Here is a 7,169-nt window from a genome sequence, read left to right as displayed (position 1 = left end):
CATACACTTAGAATTCGCAACTTGACCTCTTATATATACCATTCAGATTATCAAGATGGCTCATTCACAAGTTATATTTACCAATAAACCATACATTAGTCAGCTACAATTATTACATTAAAAAAATTAACTTTATTTCACAAAACAATGAAATCCTTCATTGGCCAACCCTACTCAGTAAGCATTGCTTCTAGAAACAATTTCCTGAGTTAACCATCTCAACTCGATTAACATTGCAAAATCCTTTGGCTGCCGAGTGAACTTGGTAAGAATTGAATTTCCTTCACTGACCATGAGAGCTTAGTAAGAACTGTCTCTGACATATTTCCCTTTAATGACCGAGTAAGCTCGGTAACAATTGAATTTAATTTCTTTGATTAACCTTGAAAGCTTAGTAACAATTGTCTGCACAAGGTAAAACCTGAGAACGCTTGTTGGACACTGTAAACTTTCTTTGCTAACCTTCTAAGCTTGGTAGACTCTGTCTTTTTCCTTGCTGACCAACTGAGCTCGGTAGACTATATCTAATAATTGATATGACATTTGTGTAACATTAAAGACAACACACAATTGAACAATTGTATCCAACATAACAAACTCCAATAGAAATGAATGCCTCGAAAGAAATACCAAGAAAAAATGAAAATGAGATTGAAATTCCAAATAAAAATGAAAATGAAATGCCAAATGAAAATAAAAATTGTATGAATTTAGACATAGAAACACTAATTACTGAACAAACATGTCAGAATGATACTAAAGTGTCTGAACATAATTTTCATTTTCCTAATGATGTGCTAGATAATCTTGAGGGATTGGTTTCATGGAGATAAATTAATAAACATGCTAATAGATTATATAGACAATTTTTTTATAATAAGAAATTTGGGTTTCAATGTCAGTTGATGTTACAACTAATTAAAATGTCTAAAGTGCGAAAAGTAATGAAAAGGTTAAGAATGTATGCAAAACCCAAGAATAAAAATGAGTCTTTAAAACAAGTTGTATCCACTATTTCTAGTGCCTTTGAAGTTATTGGAAAGAGAAGTCGTTCTAAAGATAAAAATGCAACATGAAAAGCAATAACAACAACTTTAGGGGTAAAAACACAAATTTGTGTCATCGTTTATGATACCAAAACTTGTTTTGGTCAAATCTCATTCTCTATCAAAACTCAATTTTTTTCAAAAACTAAAAATACCCTTTTATAGATCTCAAATTCAATATCATCATTATATAAATTTTTGAGTGTTTTGATTAGTTATAATATGTTATAATATCAAAATATTATAAGTCAATATTCCAACATTTCAGAAGATGTTCCCTCAAAAAAGAAAAAAAATAGTAAATCATATCAAAAAAATTTAAAAATTATATTTATCTCTAGAGGAGAGAATCCTCTTCACGAATATGTAAATTTTTTTTAAGAAGGTATAGATTTGATAGGGAAGTTTTGACAGGAGGAAAAAACTGTTGGATTTTGATAAGGTCAAACTTGAGTACTTATAAAAAATAAAATATACATCAAAAAATAATTTTTTTTTTTTTTCTTCAATAGCTATACATGTCATCTATAAGATATTTTCAAATCGGAACAAAAAAAGATGATTTGCATATACGTGTTTGATAGGAACTACACCTTATATTTTTTATAGTTAAAAAAGGGACTTCAAAATAAAATAAAATGAATAAATTCTTACTCAAAAAAATTATAAAAATTTTAGGCATAAAATTCATCCAATTCTACATATTTCATCAGTTTACATCATCTTCATATTTTAAGCAAAAATACCATTTTTTTTGTCATTAATGTTGAACTGTCACATTCTGATATCCCGTTTCTTTATAAAAGGTGACACAGGTTTGTGGTTTTACCCTTAGTTAACAATTCAACAATTGACAAAAGATTGATTAGTAACATAAGTGGATATCTTACTGTGAATTGTAAGACTTTAGAAAGAGCTATAAAGAGAAGGGTTAACTTTGAATGTGATCCAGCAAATATTTTGTGGACTTGTAGTGGTAGACTCCCGAGATGTGATATGAAACTTACTAGTGAAGTCAAAAGTTTAGTTAAATTTTTTTGGCATGATAACAAAAGAGTTTCACCTAATTCAAGAGATTTTTTTAAATTGAGAGTTGGCTCAAAAATACATGATCCACATCTTAAATATCGTTTGGAGATGACTTGAACTGAATTGTTCAGAAAATTTGTAGATAGTAAGGTGTTAACTATTACCATTAGTCAAATATCTTTTGAAAGTGTAAGCCATGATATGTAAGGATTAACAAGGAAAGAATCACATGTTGTTATAAAAATCATGTTCAATTTCATTACCATTATGATGTATTTTGATCTATACGTGGTACCATGCATAGTAAAGAAATGTTGCAAGAATGTGGTATAAAAATACCACCTCAAACTATAAAGGAATTCATATCAGGTTTGTTTTGTAAGCCACCTAATGATCAATACTTTCTTTTCAATGCATGTCTTTCTTATACATGTGATATGTGTGAGAATCTTTCTTTGTTAGATGAATGTTTGCATGAAAATGCTTTGACTACTTTTGGAGAAAAAATAGTCGATGTAAAAAGATTCAAAACTATTGAATATCCATTGAAAAATGGGAAGATTGGAAGAAGGTGTGATCTAGTTATAGATAAAGTTAGTTGTCAAGTATTTATGGACGAGTTTAAGAGTGTGATCATAAAAAAATATGTTAAACACTCTCAATATGCTAGATGGCTTGATGGATAATTTCACATATGTAAGAATACATTTCCAATTGGTACTATACTCTTTGTTGTTGACTTTGTAGAGAACTACACACTTGCACCACAAGATGAGGTACAACCACAATATTATAATTTAATGCAAGCAACAATTTATGTTCATATAGTTTATAGGCATGCACATGATAGTACAAAGGAGGATCAAAATATATTGAGAGAGTACCATTTCTATATGAGTGATAATAAACTTCATTCATTTGATTTTATCCAATATTGTTTCAAGGTCTTTTCTGATAGTTTAAAAGAGAGATAAATTTAAATGACACAACATTAGATATGATCAGATAATTGTACAAGACAATTCAAGAATTCTAGAATGTTCTATTGGTTGAGTAGAACACATAGCCAAGCTAATATCCAACATGTGTGGAGTTTTTTTGAGGCTAGAAATGGTAAAAGAGAACATGATGGTCCTGGTGCAAGTGTGAAGGGAGCCCTTAGTAGAGAGAAATTAAAATTTGAGAAAAAAGCCAAATTCAAAAACATGCATGAGATTATCGAATGGTGTAACAAATATTTATACATAAGATCAATTCAAAAGTCTACAATATAATGTTTCTTCTACCTAGTTGAAGAGAAGAATATCCTTTTAAGATATGAGTATAATACAATTAGTGGGTCAGATAAATGGCATTCATTTAGGAGTTTAGATTCTAACAGTTGGACTACATGGACTAGGGAGCTTGCTTGTTTTTTGCAGTTTTGTCTTGCAGGTGAATGGGAAGAATGTGAGAATACATAATGGGTTGAAGATTGGCAACAAAAATCATTAGCATCTACTGACACACATTTTCAAGATGATATAGTAAATGAAGGTCAGAATGTTACTTTTGCATCATATTACTATGGTCATATTTTAGATCTCATACAACCTAATATGCACAATTAAATTAAATTTTGTTGTGATCATGCTTCAATTTATATTATTTATTTATGTACATGTCATTAATATGATTCAAGTACATATCTTTAATATATAACTTATATACATACAAATGTGATTGAAGTGTTTATGTACTTTATCTTATTTTTTAAGACATGTTTATGCTATAATTATAACTAATGATAACGATGAAAAGACTAAGTATTGGCTAGCTAGATGTGTGGAACCTAAGAAAAAAATGATATGTCATCAAATAGATGATGATGGTTTTGAGTATACAATTGGGTCTGTCATTGTGGCTAGCACTTGGCTACATACATACCTAACATTTAAAGAAATAGTTTACTAGCATTTGAAGACTACCAATCTAAAAAGAAGATTTTACACTATTCTCATTTGGTTGTGGCAAAAAATATCAAATTAGAAAGATACAAAGGGAGACCCGCCAATAAGGTATTATGGACAATTTCAATGGACAAGCACGAGACAATCATAGATGCATTGCAAAAGAGAGAGGATGCAAATGGTATAGTGGGATGACTACATTTAAATCAAACACATTTAAGTTTTTTCTTTATTGTGCTATTTTTACATATGCACTTATATAATTTAATTACATGTATGTATGCATTGTCAATAGCAAATTGGAGAGCTTATATATACCTCTTATTTAGGTCTCAATTACAATTTATGCAAATTTCAATCAACATCTTGTGCAATTACATGTTAAGGTGGATCGAACATCAACATCTTATGCAATTACACATAGTGAATACATACAAATTACACATATTTACATAGTTTAGATAGCTCATATTAATTTATTCTTTTATTAACATGTGTTTTTGTTTTACAAATTTATTTTGCAAAACCTCATTTGAAGAAATGTGTTGATCCAATTCTATATTTTGAGTTCACTTCTATTTATGTCATTGACATTGTCTTACATATATTGTGAAACATGTTGTAAACATTTTTTAAAAAGAGTTTACTTCTATTTGAAAGGTAAATTCCAGTAATGAACTTTTTTTTTCAATTACTTTTACATTCAAACATGTTTAAATTAATGTTTCTATATGGATAATTAAAATAATTGTTCATCTACCATATACTTACAAAATGTGTCATAACATGAATAAAATATGTTGCAATAAAGAAAATGGTTCATACTTATAACATGACAACATAATAATCTATACTACATACACTAGCATGATAAGAAGTCATAGAAAAATAGTACATGGTCTAATATGTCATAATATGATCTATGAAGTCAAAAAATGCATATCCTAATACAATGTGTATCAAAATAAACAATATGTACATCATAAAAACACAATCTAAAGGTTCCAAAAAGACCTAATCTATATGATATGTAGTCCTCTTTAGTCCAGACAAAGAGGACTTAGATGGATCATCCCGTGTAACATGAGTTGTCTCATCATGTGGGACACCCAGTGAGGTAGATGGATCATCCTGTGTAACATGAGGTGTCTCATTAGGTACATGCTTAATTGAAATGGGTTTCAAAATCTAGCTTGCAAACAAATTAAATATTCACTACATAATAAAAATAATACCAAATGAGATGGGTGTCCCTCTATAACAGGAGGAGGTGCACTGTGAAAGCTACTAAATGTGGCACTGGTGAGGTCCTGTAATTTAAAATACATACATTTTAAAAATTTGATAAAGAGAATAATGAACTATGTATGTACATAAATCACAATACTGACCTCAAAGGATGATGTAGGTACCTCCATCTAGCTTAGTCATGTACTCTCAGCAGCACTCATAGTGGCATAGTCCTAAAATTATGGATACATAAACGTTGAGCCAAAATTATATATACATGAATTACAAAGTATGTAAACTAAAAAGTACATAATTTACACTAAGTTTCTATATACTATAAAAACATGTATACATATCATACCTCAGTAGTAGCCAATGTCATAGATATGTCTAAAGATATGCTACCATGATGAACATCGGCATGTCTCACATGGTCAAAAGATGGAGTTGAAAATAAACTATACTAAGGCCTATATGGATAAGCACAATCCATCTAATGTTCGTAAAACCAAAACACATAAAATTATACATGAATCAAAGTTGAAGATTATAAGTTAATAACAATGTACATACATAAAAATAGTACAAATTATTTTTCTTGAGTCAAAATTTCATACCGTAGGTATTTGAGGTTGTGCCTCCGTGGTTAATGGATCAGGACCTATACTAACATCAAATTGTATAGCAGTCGATAATCCCTACAAAATTAGATAAAAATAACATATGAGCACAAGTTATTAAATTCAAGTTCAAATGTACATTATTTATAGTGTAATTCAAAGTGCATACCGTATGAGGGATGTTGACGTCTATAAGTCTCGAAAAAAGACTATACTGCATCCATCCTCTATTATTTCAAAATCAACCTACATTAATATGGTTAATACAATTACACATGTATGTAGAAAGTAAATAATTATGTACTTTATTTAAATTTTAATAAAAAATTTACCTATTGCTCTTGACTATCTCTGGGCTCTCCCTGCAGAAGGTCAACAAATGATGACACATGAATATCATCACTGCCATCACCATGGTTAGCATATAAATAATCATCAAAATCAGCACCCTTAGCATAATACTCATCATGTGCCGCATCAACATCACTCTAGTGTCCTCTTCATATATCTCCACAACTAGTACAAATGTGTCCAAGTGGATGAATATCTCTCACCTATGTCCATTGCTCTACTAAATTGCCTAAAAGGGCACTCAATGAGGAAGAGCAAATGACACTGCTCGATGATGGTGTGGTGCTAGGACAACTAGTGCAAGAAGAGGTACAAGAGGCTAAGGCCATATGTGATTCATCATTCTATGGCTCAACTTTTCCCCAAACCTATCTTGAGGCATCCCTTCACCAACCCCTGAAATGATCTAATATAAAAATAGTTGGGTTTCAAACCCAATTCAAATTCAGCCCATAGCTTCCTAAGGAAGTACATGGGAACTTCTTGATTTGCATGTGGTGGATGGTCAAATACCATCCACCATTGCTCCCAAAAGTGTGTTGATATATGCGGATGCGTGCACCATCTAATATAAATGTGAGGCTTCTTCTCGCTAATCTCATCACCCATCTGAGGGTTTATAAAATATCTTTTAAAATGTCATTTATTTATTTTTAGGTTATGGACCTTTCTATAGGATAGGCCATCAGATTAAAAGGCACGCATGTTTTGCCTCCATAATCTAAAGCTATAAATATCATAATCCAAGTGCTCTATAGAGTGAACAATGCCTTGCCTACTATCTGCAAGGTGAAGTAGGGGGGGGAGGGGAGGGGTGGGCCTTTCACTTAATGGTCGCAATATCATGCATGAGGTCACGAAGATTGCACCTCATGCTCTCCTTAGATCCTCTACAGTAGGTGTTGGAGGAGGGCTAGGTGATCGTGGAGGGTGGGGGTGGAGGT

The 7,169-nt window shown here is 31.0% G+C and overlaps 1 long non-coding RNA gene across 1 annotated transcript; it reads right to left on the bottom strand.

Annotated features, from left to right (window-relative positions):
- Positions 1–5,031: 5,031 nt before the first annotated feature.
- Positions 5,032–5,953, bottom strand: LOC149538233 (uncharacterized). Its single transcript, XR_016356523.1, has 5 exons — positions 5,872–5,953; positions 5,616–5,747; positions 5,416–5,487; positions 5,260–5,334; positions 5,032–5,155 (listed from the first exon to the last, which is right to left on the bottom strand). It is a non-coding gene; the product is annotated as an uncharacterized LOC149538233 (long non-coding RNA).
- Between the last annotated feature and the right edge of the window lie 1,216 nt (positions 5,954–7,169).

The sequence above is a fragment of the Cupressus sempervirens genome, chromosome 9 (assembly GCF_028749045.1).
Source record: "Cupressus sempervirens isolate cs-2001-9-10 chromosome 9, ASM2874904v1, whole genome shotgun sequence".
Taxonomy (NCBI): Eukaryota; Viridiplantae; Streptophyta; class Pinopsida; order Cupressales; family Cupressaceae; genus Cupressus; species Cupressus sempervirens.
The sequence above is the reverse complement of the archived record's forward strand: the minus strand, read 5'-3'. Positions and strand labels throughout refer to the sequence as shown.